This window comes from Bos javanicus, chromosome 7, assembly GCF_032452875.1.
Source record: "Bos javanicus breed banteng chromosome 7, ARS-OSU_banteng_1.0, whole genome shotgun sequence".
NCBI lineage: Eukaryota > Metazoa > Chordata > Mammalia > Artiodactyla > Bovidae > Bos > Bos javanicus.
Window position 1 is genome coordinate 31,347,742 of NC_083874.1, and position 12,658 is coordinate 31,360,399.

Genomic DNA, 12,658 nt, shown 5'->3' on the forward strand with positions numbered 1-12,658 from the left:
GCTCAAGACCAGCTGTGACAAAACAGATGACACATTTGTCCTGTTGAAGGAAAACTTGGTGACTCAGACACAAATTGTTCCATACACCTTTCATCCTCATTACCAGGTAACTCTGCCAAGGTCAAGTGGTGACATTCTGATTTACTACTAAGCAGACTGACTACGACTCACATTTGACGAGAATCTGAAATTCAAATACCAAAAAGAAAAAAAATATATATTTCCTTAAGGCTTCCAGTTTCGTAATCAAACTTGCTTTTTTTGCTTTGTTGAAAATATTATTTTCCTCTTGGTTCAATGAACACAGTCTGTCTGAAGGAACAAAAACAAGACTTCCCCTGAACCTCCAATTAATCACCAAATCTTTAAATTTAAGATTCAATTTCACTCCATTCCTAAAATCTCTATTTAGTGGCTCAGAGGGACGAAGGAGCCTCACTGTTTTCACTGGCAAAATGAGGCTGAGCCAAATCCAGGCTCCAGGTATGAAATACAAATTTGGCTGACTGTAGATATGCCATTTACTAGAACCTGTATTCGAATAAATCAAGGATACATTTCTCTTGGCTCTTATAGAGAGCCTTTCAAATGGTGACTCCAGCCCTCCTAAGGATTTTGTCCAGATCGCCTGAAAGTGAACAATTTTCACAAGTTTGTTTTGGCATCCACAGCATAAATTTTTATTGAAAGTCACAGTTGTTTTAGTGGGCACCACAGTCTCCCAAGAGACCTCTATTGGGGCCTCCCAGCCAATTTGATGAGAACTATGTGCACCTAAAACATGCCAAGTGTTGTAAGAACTGACCTGCCCTCCAACTCCTTGCTCGTCGATGCACGACCACTGACTCATTTGTACTTTGCATTTAAGGACATGCTCTCGAGTGTGTCTGCAGCATTTCTGAAATCAAGCAGCCATCTCCATATTGAAGATTCTTTTTTTTTTTTTCTTCAAGGTTTCTGTTTCTCTGGAGTTACATCCAATTTATTCTATCATATCAAACAGGTAAGGCAATAGGAGAATGGGTTCACTAGGAATATACATTTTCCATGGAATGAAACAAAATAAAGATGTGCTTGGGAAGGAAAGGAATGTAGCCCAACCCGATTCTCAGAATGTCCTTTAAATAACCAGTGGGGGAAGATCACAGATTTAGGAGGCTTCAAAAGAGTATGTAGAGGTATTTTGAGACAAAAAAGGACATCTTTCATTTCTATACTACCATACATAAATCATCACATAATCACTAGGAAGGCAAACCAAAATGGGCTGAAATTTGAGTTTACAAGGTCCTTGTCCCATGATTGAGAGGTCTTTCACATTTTTCCTTTATTACTTTTTCTATGGGTCATTTTATCCTTGTGTTTTATTACTTGGAATGATGGGAAAACTTAGAATTTTACTTTATGAAATAATTAAGAAGAGTTAAATTATTAACGGGTCAACACTGAAACAGCACAATTCTCATTTTAAAAAATTAAACTAAAACCCTCTAAGCCATCTTTTTCATACTTATAAACAGCTTTCTTAACAAATTTTCATTAAGACCAGAAAACTAATATAACAAAGAAAAAAGTACATGAAATAAATTTTATTAGCTTCTCTCAGTGAAGAAAATGTCTCATGCCAACCAGAAGAGAAAAGAAACCTGCTATTTTACAATTTTCACCTTCCCTTCAATCATGCTAGCTTTAATATTTTTCCCTTGAATTCCCATGGGTTGTACAGAACTCTTAAACCTCAAGAATAAAAACAAGAAGCCTTTTCAAAATCACATGAGTAAAGTCTCAACTTGCTGTTAAAAATACTACTGATGAGGCCAGTGCTTCCTTCTCTGGGAAGGTTTCATGGGTTACGTGAACTCAGAGAGCCACTGAGGGTCACGCTGAATGACAGAGGGTGTGGCATTCTGTATCACCACTTCTCCAGAAAAATATCATGGCAGATTCTAGGAGCGATCCCACCAAAAGTTATTCCCTGCTTCATTTCCACTTTCCCACTAAAGAGGCTTAAAAAAGGAAGATTACTTTCCCATCCTCCCTTGCACCTGGGGATAGCTATATCACTAAGTTGTGGTTAAAATGACATTAGAAAAAGTTGATAAAGGGCAGTGCTGCTAAAACTTTACTATGGGTAAGAATTATCTGGGGATCTTGGTAAAATGCAGAATCCAAATCAGTAATCAGGATGGGACCTGGAATGTTTGGGTACCAAGGTGTTAGAGGGCATCTGGCAAGGACTTTCCTCCTTGATTTGGAGAGAGGTGTGCAAAGAGAAAGCTACTTCCTGTCCTTCCCTTCAGCTTCCTGCTTTGAATAGAATTGAAGGAGGAGGTAGGTGTGGGGCTGTATGAGCTATCGTGTATTCAAGAAGGATGGAATTCCACAGAGCAGTGCAAAGTAGAAGAATGGAAAGTGTCCAGGTATTGTTAATTATTTTCTTGGTCTCCATTTAACTCTAACTCAATTTTAGTTCAGAATCTTTTTATATCCACATCCTTGTCAATACAATCAAAGAAACTCCTCAAGCTTGAAAAGTATTTGTAGGTGAATGCTGAAGCTGAAACTCCAATACTTTGGCTACATCATGTGAAGAGTTGACTCACTGGAAAAGACCCTGATGCTGGGAGGGATTGGGGGCAGGAGGAGAAGGGGATGACAGAGGATGAGATGGCTGGATGGCATCACCGACTCAATGGACATGAGTTTGGGTAAACTCCGGGAGTTGGTGATGGACAGGGAGGCCTAGTGTGCTGTGATCCCTGGGGTCACAAAGAATCGGACACGACTGAGCGACTGAACTGAACTGAACTGAACTGACACATCTTGGGCTTAATCAATGATCACCTTAAGATAAATGTGGAGGATGGCAGGCTGAGTCTATAAATCATTGTGTTCTAAAGGGCCTATGGAAACTCCCAGGAAAGAAATTTTCTGAAGAGAAGAAGCAATCTTTTAGATGTATTGCTTTGTTTGGGGGTACTCAGTGCCAGGACAGAAGGATAAGGATGATTCTAAGCATAACCCCATTTATGTCTGTAACTATGGTCTAGCCACCATGATCTCATACTTGAGCTCAAGACAAAGAGGACTGTAATAGAAAAAGATGCAGAAAAAAAAAATAATGCAAACAGTATTGTTGAGAGTTTGTGGCATTGCTATAAGATGTTAGAAGTTTACGTGACAATGTGAGCGGTCATTTGTATTAACTGCAAGAGTCAGAGCTTTGGTTTAGGTGGCATTGTCATTGGCTTATGACACTGCCATCTTGGCTCAGCAACTGCTGTACAATAGAAACAGCTCCGCTGTGCATTGTTAAAAGAGCGGCTGCTGTGTTCATTGCCATAGTGATTTGGGGCTAAAGAGAAGATCACAGATGGCACACTGCAGTCAAAGGATGCGGCTGCAGACTACTTGGGAAGCATTTGAATGCTACTAGCATTTCCACATGGAGAAGGAAATGGCAACCCACTCCAGTGTTCTTGCCTGGAGAATCCCAGGGACTGGGGAGCCTGGTGGGCTGCCATCTATTGGGTTGCACAGAGTCGGATACAACTGGAGCAACTTGGCAGCAGCAGCAGCAGCAGCAGCATTTCCACATGGAGAAGGCAATGGCACCCCACTCCAGTACTCTTGCCTGGAAAATCCCATGGATGGAGGAGCCTGGTGGGCTGCAGTCCATGGGGTCGCAAAGAGTCGGACACGACTGAGTGACTTCACTTTCACGCATTGGAGAAGGAAATGGCAACCCCCTCCAGTGTTCTTGCCTGGAGAATCCCAGGGACAGGGGAGCCTGGTGGGCTGCCGTCTATGGGGTCGCACAGAGTCGGACACGACTGAAGCGACTTAGCAGCAGCAGCAGCCTTTCCACAAAGCAGGTAACATGTAGCTAGAAAAAACTGATTTGTAGTTGTCTGTTTTCCTCTTGCTATGATTATGAAAGTTAATTCTTCATTCAATACTTCTCACAATTCCACATTTCCCAATGGCTATTGTATGGATATGGTTCAAAGCATGCCTGTTTGATTCCATCTTCCACCAGCTACTGCTCCCATCTGAAAGAGATGCACATCACTTTCATTCCCATTCTACTGCCCAAAGTGAGTTACAGCTTTAAGGAGGACAAGGAATGAAAATAACGACCGTGTTCCAAGAAGGAGGAGAATCAGAATATAACAGTCAACTGACTGCCACAGCACTTAAACAGTGAATTACAGATGTCATATAATAGTAGAGAAATTAGTGATGCTTGTTATAAGCAAATCAAAATTAAATTATTCCACCTAATTTTGGAGCTAATACTTTCATTATTATTCTCCTCACTTAGCAGAACTCTGCATGACTCCCTAAGTACAGGTTGTGCCTACTAACGTATGACCTAACAGCCAAACAGTATTTTTATTTCCTTTATTTTCCTTTAGGAAGCCATGATTCTTTTGGTCTACATTACATTGGAAAGTTGGCCATGCAACAAAAAAGGTCTCATATCTGATGTTTAAAATAAGTTACATTTTAAAAGTATTTCCAACTTTCCTCTTGAATGGTTACAGTGGACAGGGTTCAGAGTAGGAAAATTTGTGAATGGGGTATGATTTGGAGCCATTTCATTATTGTTTGGGGATATACTTTCTTTCTACTCTCTACTCCTGTATTCCAAGTCTTCTACAAGTCTATGATTCACACTTAAGTTTTCAGTTTTCTAAAGAGAAACCCTTATTAGGAACTGTTCCAATCATTCACAATTAAAATTTGACTCTACTGTGACCCATTTCTTTAATGACACACATCTTTGCTAATCAATATGAAAAAAATAATGTATTATAAAGTGTTCATGGTCAAAAGGAACAGAATATGTGACCCTTTACATTAGAAAATTTACAAATTAACATGGGCTTTCAATATGTGAAGCCAAAGGAAAGAGAAGCACTAGGAATTTCAGTGTTTAGGAAAAGAATTATGGCATAACTTGTTGAATTGAGCTTCCCTTGAGGGTTTCCCTCAACTCACTCCATCGACCTTGAAATGATACTAAAAACATAATATCTTTTTCATTCTCCTGCTACTAAAATAACCCAAATGATACCATCTGATGCTGGCAAGTGTGCAGTATACTGGGCCCTCTAATACAATGCTTTGTATCAGAATAGGATGACTTTGGCTGGAAAGGAAACTTGGATGATCAACTCAACAGATATTTCAAGGTTTGAATCTGATTGCTAATGAATGTTAAGCAAAATGCAAAAGAAACATTCAAATATTCCTACACGTGAGCCCTTCTGCAGGCACGCTGCTTTCTTTCAGGGAGTTATTCACCACGTACATTCCCTTGTTTCTGCGGGTTTTCACATGCCATTAGCAGAGCTTGGAGTGTATCACCCTCTTTCTCTATCCCACCTGACATTTTTGCTGATTAGGCCTGTATTCTTTATTTAAATGTTACTTCTTCTAGGAAGCCCTATAAGGCTCTGGAATGAGAGGACTGAACCTCATCTATGTGTTTTTATAGTATGTCTGTGTCCCTGTCAAAGCACTGTCTCTTCTATAGATCTGTCTGCAGCATCCATAATAAAGAAAGCTTTATTAGGACAGGGGTGGTGTCTCTCTAATGTGTCAGGAATAGTACTTGACATACTGTTCAAAAAGGATATTTTGAGTAAATTAATATATTTAAATTGCAGAAAATGATCTCTTCCTAATACACTGATTGGTTGTACCCATGCCTGATAGTAGGGCTACAACATTTAACTATTGTAGTAAATCAGTAATAAATAGAGACAGATACACTCTTTAGATATAGACTCAGGCAAATTAATAGTCTGCTGCTGCTGCTGCTAAGTCACTGCAGTCGTGTCCGACTCTGTGCGACCCCATAGACGGCAGCCCACCAGGCTCCCCCGTCCCTGGGATTCTCCAGGCAAGAACACGGGAGTGGGTTGCCATTTCCTTCTCCAATGCATGAAAGTGAAAAGTGAGTGAAGTTGCTCGGTCGTGTCTGACTTTTAGCGACCCCATGGACTGCAGCCTACCAGGTTCCTCCACCTATGCAAGAGTACTGGAGTGGGTTGCAATTAGGAATAGGTAAATAATACCCCATTAGGTTAAGCAAAATATTTTAAAAAGTATAAGCTCAAAGATGCTCTTAAGATTCTTGTTTATCAAACTTAAATATCAGATTTATTTCATATGGTCACCAATAGGGGATTATTTAAATAAATTATAGTGTGCCGTTGAATGGAATATTATACAGCCACTGGAATGATGATTATAAAAGAAAGGTTTGAGCAGACTATGTCATAACATGGAAAAGCCTCACGATAAAGTGTTAAATGATTATAAATTAAGACACTAAATTGTTATGGACATTATTATTATAGCTATGTGAAAACATGCATGGGGAAATAAGGAGATTAATGATTGTATTAAAGTGGTGGATTGTAGGAAAATGCTATCTTTTCCTTCAGTTCATATTTTAATTCACATGACTATGTTACTTTTATAACTAAACTATGTAATAAAGATACATGTGACTTTCAAAGCAAATCAATATACATAATGGGTGACAAAATAACAGTTTGGCTGATCATTGTGATTCAAAGTTTGAAAGACAAGATGCTAATGATGGAAATTAATACTGACTGGGAAAATGTAGAGAGTTTACTTAGTTTGACAAATTAAAAGAAAATAAATTCCAAATTTGATAACAGATGTTCCTGTGGCAGAACTTTTTACCCAGTAGAATGAAGGCAGCTGCATCGCTTTGCCAAGCAGGGAGGAAGGCACCGCTGGAAGGAGGCAATGCTAATCGTAACAGGAAGTGCTCGTGTATAATTCTTCTCTGATCTTTGTAAATAGAAATGCTAAATTTTTACGTGCAACACCTGAACAATTGGGCGCCAAAAGCAGAAGAAATGGAAAGGTGGAACAAGCAAATAGCTAAGCAAGGGAGTGTTTCAGAGAGGAAATATCCTGTCAGTCTTTGGCTCAAAAGTAAATGGTTTTCTTGTGGAGAGAAGTGTTCACAGCATCTATTAAATGCATACTCAATCCACTCTATCACAAAACAAAGCCATCTGTTTAAAATCAACATTTGCAATAAACATGTTAAAGAAAAGACTATAGAAGGCATATATACTCGAAAATGAAATCTACACTCTTGAGATAAGTAATACTTCCTTCAAAAGAACTGCAGTGCTCCAGAGCTTATTCTTTATACCAAAAGAAATAACAATTAGATGCACAATGTTAACAGAGGCATATTTAGTTCTCTGAGAGGAAAGTCTATTAAGCTGCGAATCAAACACATGATCCCACTGTTTAGTATGCCAAACTTCCTTAGATGCAAATGACTAAAGCAAAAACATGTAACTGGAGTGCATTCTAAAAATTAGAAACACAAATTGCACATCTTAAAGCCATGACTTAGATATATTACACTGTTTGGCTACCCTAAGAAGCTATTTGTTAGGAACTTCAACACAGAATCACGATTTATCAATTTATATTTGGACACTAGCACTGAATGGATACATGAGCGTTTTTTAAAGGGATGTATTTAAGAGAGCAAGACTGGGGCAATAGAATCATAAGGCTTAAATTGACGTTTTTTTCCACCTTTTCCAGTATTTTTATGGCTAGGTTTCATGCACATGGACACAGACCGTATTAGATACTTAGCAAGTGGAAAGAAAAAAATCCTGTTTTTTATATTCCTGTTTTAAAATATCTGTGTTGAGAAACACTTTAATAAGTCTGTCCAGTTCTAAAATAGTGACCTCTTGCTCAATATTGAATGATTGGGAGCTGTGGTATCCAATTTAATAACCATTATAATAGACACATGTAGCTGTTGAATGTTAACGTAAATTAATTAAAATTAAATGTGATACTTAATTCATTTCAAGTGCTCAGTAGGCACTTGTGACTAACAGATTGTATAGCACAGATTATAGAACGTTTCCATCACCAGGGTTGGATAGTGCTGATTTAGGGGAAGTTTAAGAGAGAAACTATTCTATAGGAATATTAGATTTGAGGGACCAGGAAATTTCTAAAGAGGGGACAAGGAGATCTGAAGAGTGGGAGTGGAAGCTGCAGTGTGGGAGAGGCAAGGTCCTTATTTGAAAAGAGGTCCTGTTGGCTATTGTCTGGAGTATTTTTACAAACACAGCTAACATTCAGTATTAAGTACTCCACTTGATCCCACCCTTACCCTTTGTTCCAAATCTTCAGGACATTCTCTGCCCTGTACCCGCCTCGCCAGCAGTATTATTTAGGGGAAGTTAAGTTAGTGTCACAGAGTTAAGGTGAAATGAAAACGTGGAGATTAGAAATTCAATAGAAGTAGGAACTTAAGAAGAAAGACAAAAAAAAAAAAAAAAGACATTCCCTTCCTCTTATTCCAAACTATCCCCAAGAACGCTTAGAGTGGGCGCTTCTGTCAACTTTTATTGAAACTAATCAAAGGACAGCTAATTCCAACTGACCCTAGAATTACTTCAGTTTGCCAAATGACACAGGTTATAACACACGTGTGAAAAAAATCGTTAACTATCATTGTTTGTCTTTATCTTCTGAGACAATAAGCCTTTTCTTAGGCAATAAGCGGGATAAAACAAAGAATCCCAATGCATTTTTATCCATTTATCCAGCTGAGAAAGGCTTAAGTTAAAAAGAAAAAAATACTTTTTTTTTCAAGGTGGGAATTCCTTGCTTGTTGATGAGGGGTCAACTTTGGAAACTTCCTCTTAGCTTTATTCTGTCTCTGTCTACTCTTTGCTACCAGCTTTAGAAACATTAAGAATAGAAAGGGCCTTCGTGCAGGGCCTACTCTCTGGGTGATGTTCCAACTCAGAAATAAAATAAGGCTTATGTCATGAGGTTTCTGGGTTGCCAACACCAGAAAGTCCGCTAGCTTTTGGGTTGGGTGCAAGAGTGACTGACTGTTCTTTTGTTTTTCAAAAACCAATAACATTCACCATATTAAACAGGAATTTGATGTTTATTTGTGGATTTTTTAAAAAGTCTTTTGGTCAGCCCTGCAAATAATGCAGACTTCCAAAATTAAAGGAATACCAAAATAACTGTGGTATTTCCTCAGTTGAACAGAATGGTTTCTTCAGAGCAGATTTGCTGCATAAACACTAAACATTTTCTTTCCCTCCAGTAACATCTGTGAACAAGTTTACCACTTGGGAAAATGAAGGACTAATAACTACATCCAGACATGGGTGGGTACAGGTGCTTCCACACAGTTCCACAAACACATCCCAGTTCCGACAAGAGGGCTATTTCTGACTGCCCTCTTCCCTTTTAGACTTCAGTCACACTGTGTGTCTGGCCTGGGAAAAAGGTGACCTGCTGGCAGGGTCGTCAGCATCTAAAGGGACAGGGTTTTTACTGGCAGAGTGCATTCCCTGAACATATTGACTCTCTGAACAGAGGACAACAGCCCAACAATTTATTAAAAGCAATTGTGTGCTTCTTAGGTCTAGCCAAACATTTGGTGCATGTTATACAACCCTCCAAGACCAAACTTCAGTCATACTTCTTTCAAGAAAAGCTTCTCCAAGTATCCCAGATTTTGATGAACTTCTGATTTCCCATGGCAACCATTGTCTGGAAGGTTCATTGGAGACTTAACTATGCACTGCCTTAGAAGAGGTACCTCTTCCACTTTTAATAAAAAGTTATTTAAAATTTTTATTCTTTGTAATTTCTCTCATTTAGAACTTCATAATATTTACTGGAAAAGTTAGATTTTTACATTTATTTGTTTGCTAAATAATTCTTAGTATGATAGATTGGACGTGAGTCTGAGTGAACTCCGGGAGTTGGTGATGGATAGGGAGGCCTGGCATGCTGTGATTCATGGGGTCGCAAAGAGTCAGACACGACTGAGCGACTGATCTGATCTGATCTGATCTGATGATAGATTGTACCTAACAGGCCTTAATACATTTTTGTTGATTTTTTATCATAATGATGCATCAAACATAAATATATATATATACACACATGAAATCAATGCCATAATTGCAATAGTGAACATGTCATCACTTCTAATAATTTCCTTGTCCCCTTTGTATGGTTCCCTCCTGCCCCCCACTCACCCTGAATTACCATCCCCAGACAATTAGTGCTAATCTTCTGACACTATGGTCTTCATTTGCTGGAATTTTATGTAAATGGAATCATATAGAACATATGCTCTTGTGTTTACCTTCTTTCATTCAACAGAACAATTTTGAGATTCACTCATGTTGTGTGTTCACAAATGGCTCAGTTTTTTTTAATTGCTGAGTAGTATTCCATTCTATGGATACACCAAATTTTGTTCATCCACTCATGTTTCACAGATATTTGGGTTGTTTCCAGTTTTTTTTACCATTACAAATAAAGCTGCTATGAATGTTTATCTATTTATCTGTCTTTGTATGGACATATGCTTTCACTCCTCTCGAGTAAATGTCTAAAGTATAGAAGTCGGATTGTAATTGGTGTGTATTTAACTTTTTAAGGGACTTCCAAATTGCTTTCTAAAGCAGTTGTATCATTTTATATAGCAAACAGCAATATATGAGTCTTTAAGGTCCTCTACATCCTCGCCAACCCATTATATGACGAGTCCCTTAATTCCAGCTACTCTAATAAGTGTATAGTTGTATCTTGTATTTGTGGTATTGCTTGCATTTCCTAATGACTAAGGATTTTTAACATCTGTTCAGGTGCTCATTTGCTATTCATAGGTCTTTTTAGTGAAGAGTCTGTTAAAATATTTTCCAAGCTAAATTTTTTGACTGTTCACCCATTTTTTCATTTTTGAGAGTTCCTTATACAATTTGCATATAAGCCCTTTATCAGATATATGATTTACAAATAGTTTTCCTCATCTCTGACTTGTCTTAATTCTCAGAAGTTTTAATTTTGATAGAGTCCAATTTATCATTTTTGTGTATGTGTGCAGGTCCTGCTTTTGTTATTGTACTTATGATCTCTGCATAAACCAAGGCAAAACACACACACACTTTTATCCTGTGCTTTCTTCTGGAAATTTTACAGTTTTAGATTCTCTATTTGAGTTCATTTTTGTATGTGGTGTGAGATATGGATTGAAATTTGTCTGCATATGAATAGCCATTTGTTCTAGAACCATCTGTGGAAAAGGCATCCTTTCTTCACCCAGTTGCCTTTGCATATTATTGAAAATCAATTGACCATATACGTGTGGGTCTGCTTCTGGACTCTGTACTCACTTACATTGGTAAACTGGCCAATCTTTAAAGCAGTATCATATTGCCTTGCTTTCTGTAGCTTTAGAAGTCTTCAAGTCAGGTAGTGTTTGATCTCTTGACTTGTTCTATTTTTTCAAAAGTGTTGTGACTATATTGTCTTTTTTTCATTTCTGCATGAATTTTAGCATCAGCTTGTCAATTTCTACAAAACAGCCTGTTGAGGTTTTTTTTTTTTTTTCCGACTGAGCTGAACATATAGATCAATTGCAGAGAATTAATACCTTAACAATATCTTAACATCTTCTAACCTATGAACAAGCAATGTTTCCGCATTAATTTCAGTTCAGTTCAGTCGCTCAGTAGTGTCTGACTCTTTGTGACCCCATGGACTACAGCACGCCAGGCTTCCCAGTCCATCACCAACTCTCGGAATTTGCTCAAATTCATGTCCATTAAGTCAGTGATGCCATCCAACTAACTCATCCTTTGTCGTCCCTGTCTCCTCCTGCCTTCATCATTCCCAGCATCAGGGTCTTTTCCAATGAATCAGTTCTTTGCATCAGGTGGCAAAAGTATTGGCATTTTGGCTTCAGCATTAATTTAGGTCCTCTTTAATTTCATTCAACACTGTTTTATAGTTTCTAGTGAATGGGACTTGTATATATGTTGTTAGATTTACCCCTAAGTATCTCATATTATCTAAGGATATTAGAAATAATATTGTTTTTTACTTTCAGTTGCTTAGTGATTGTTGCTAGCATAGAAATACAGCTGATTTCTGTCTACTGATTCAGAATCCTACAGCCTGGTTAAACTCACTTATTAGCTCTTGAACTTTTTTGTGTATTCCAATAAATCTTCTACAAAGATAATCATGTTGTCTGTGAATGCAGTTTCCTTCATTCCTTTCCAAACTGGATGCTTTTGTTTTTTCCTGCTTTATTGAATTAGCTAGATCTTCTAGTATAATGGTGAATAGACATGGTGAGAGCAGACTTCCTTCTTTGTTGCTGATCTTTGAAAATTCAGTATTTCACCATTAAAATATTAGCTATAGTTTTTGTTTTCTTTTTTTTTAATTTTATTTTATTTTTAAACTTTACATAATTGTATTAGTTTTGCCAAATATCAAAATGAATCCACCACAGGTATACATGTGTTCCCCATCCTGAACCCTCCTCCCTCCTCCCTCCCCATACCATCCCTCTGGGTCGTCCCAGTGCACTAGCCCCAAGCATCCAGAATCGTGCATCGAATAGATACCCTTTCTCAGGTTGAATAAGTCTCCTTCTCTACCTGCCTGCTACAGTTTTGGAGACTTGTTTGCTTTTAACCAGGAATGGATGCTGAATTTTGTAAATGATTGCTCTGTGTCTACTGACCTGATGCTGAAGCTGAAACTCCAATACTTTGGCCACCTGATGCGAAGA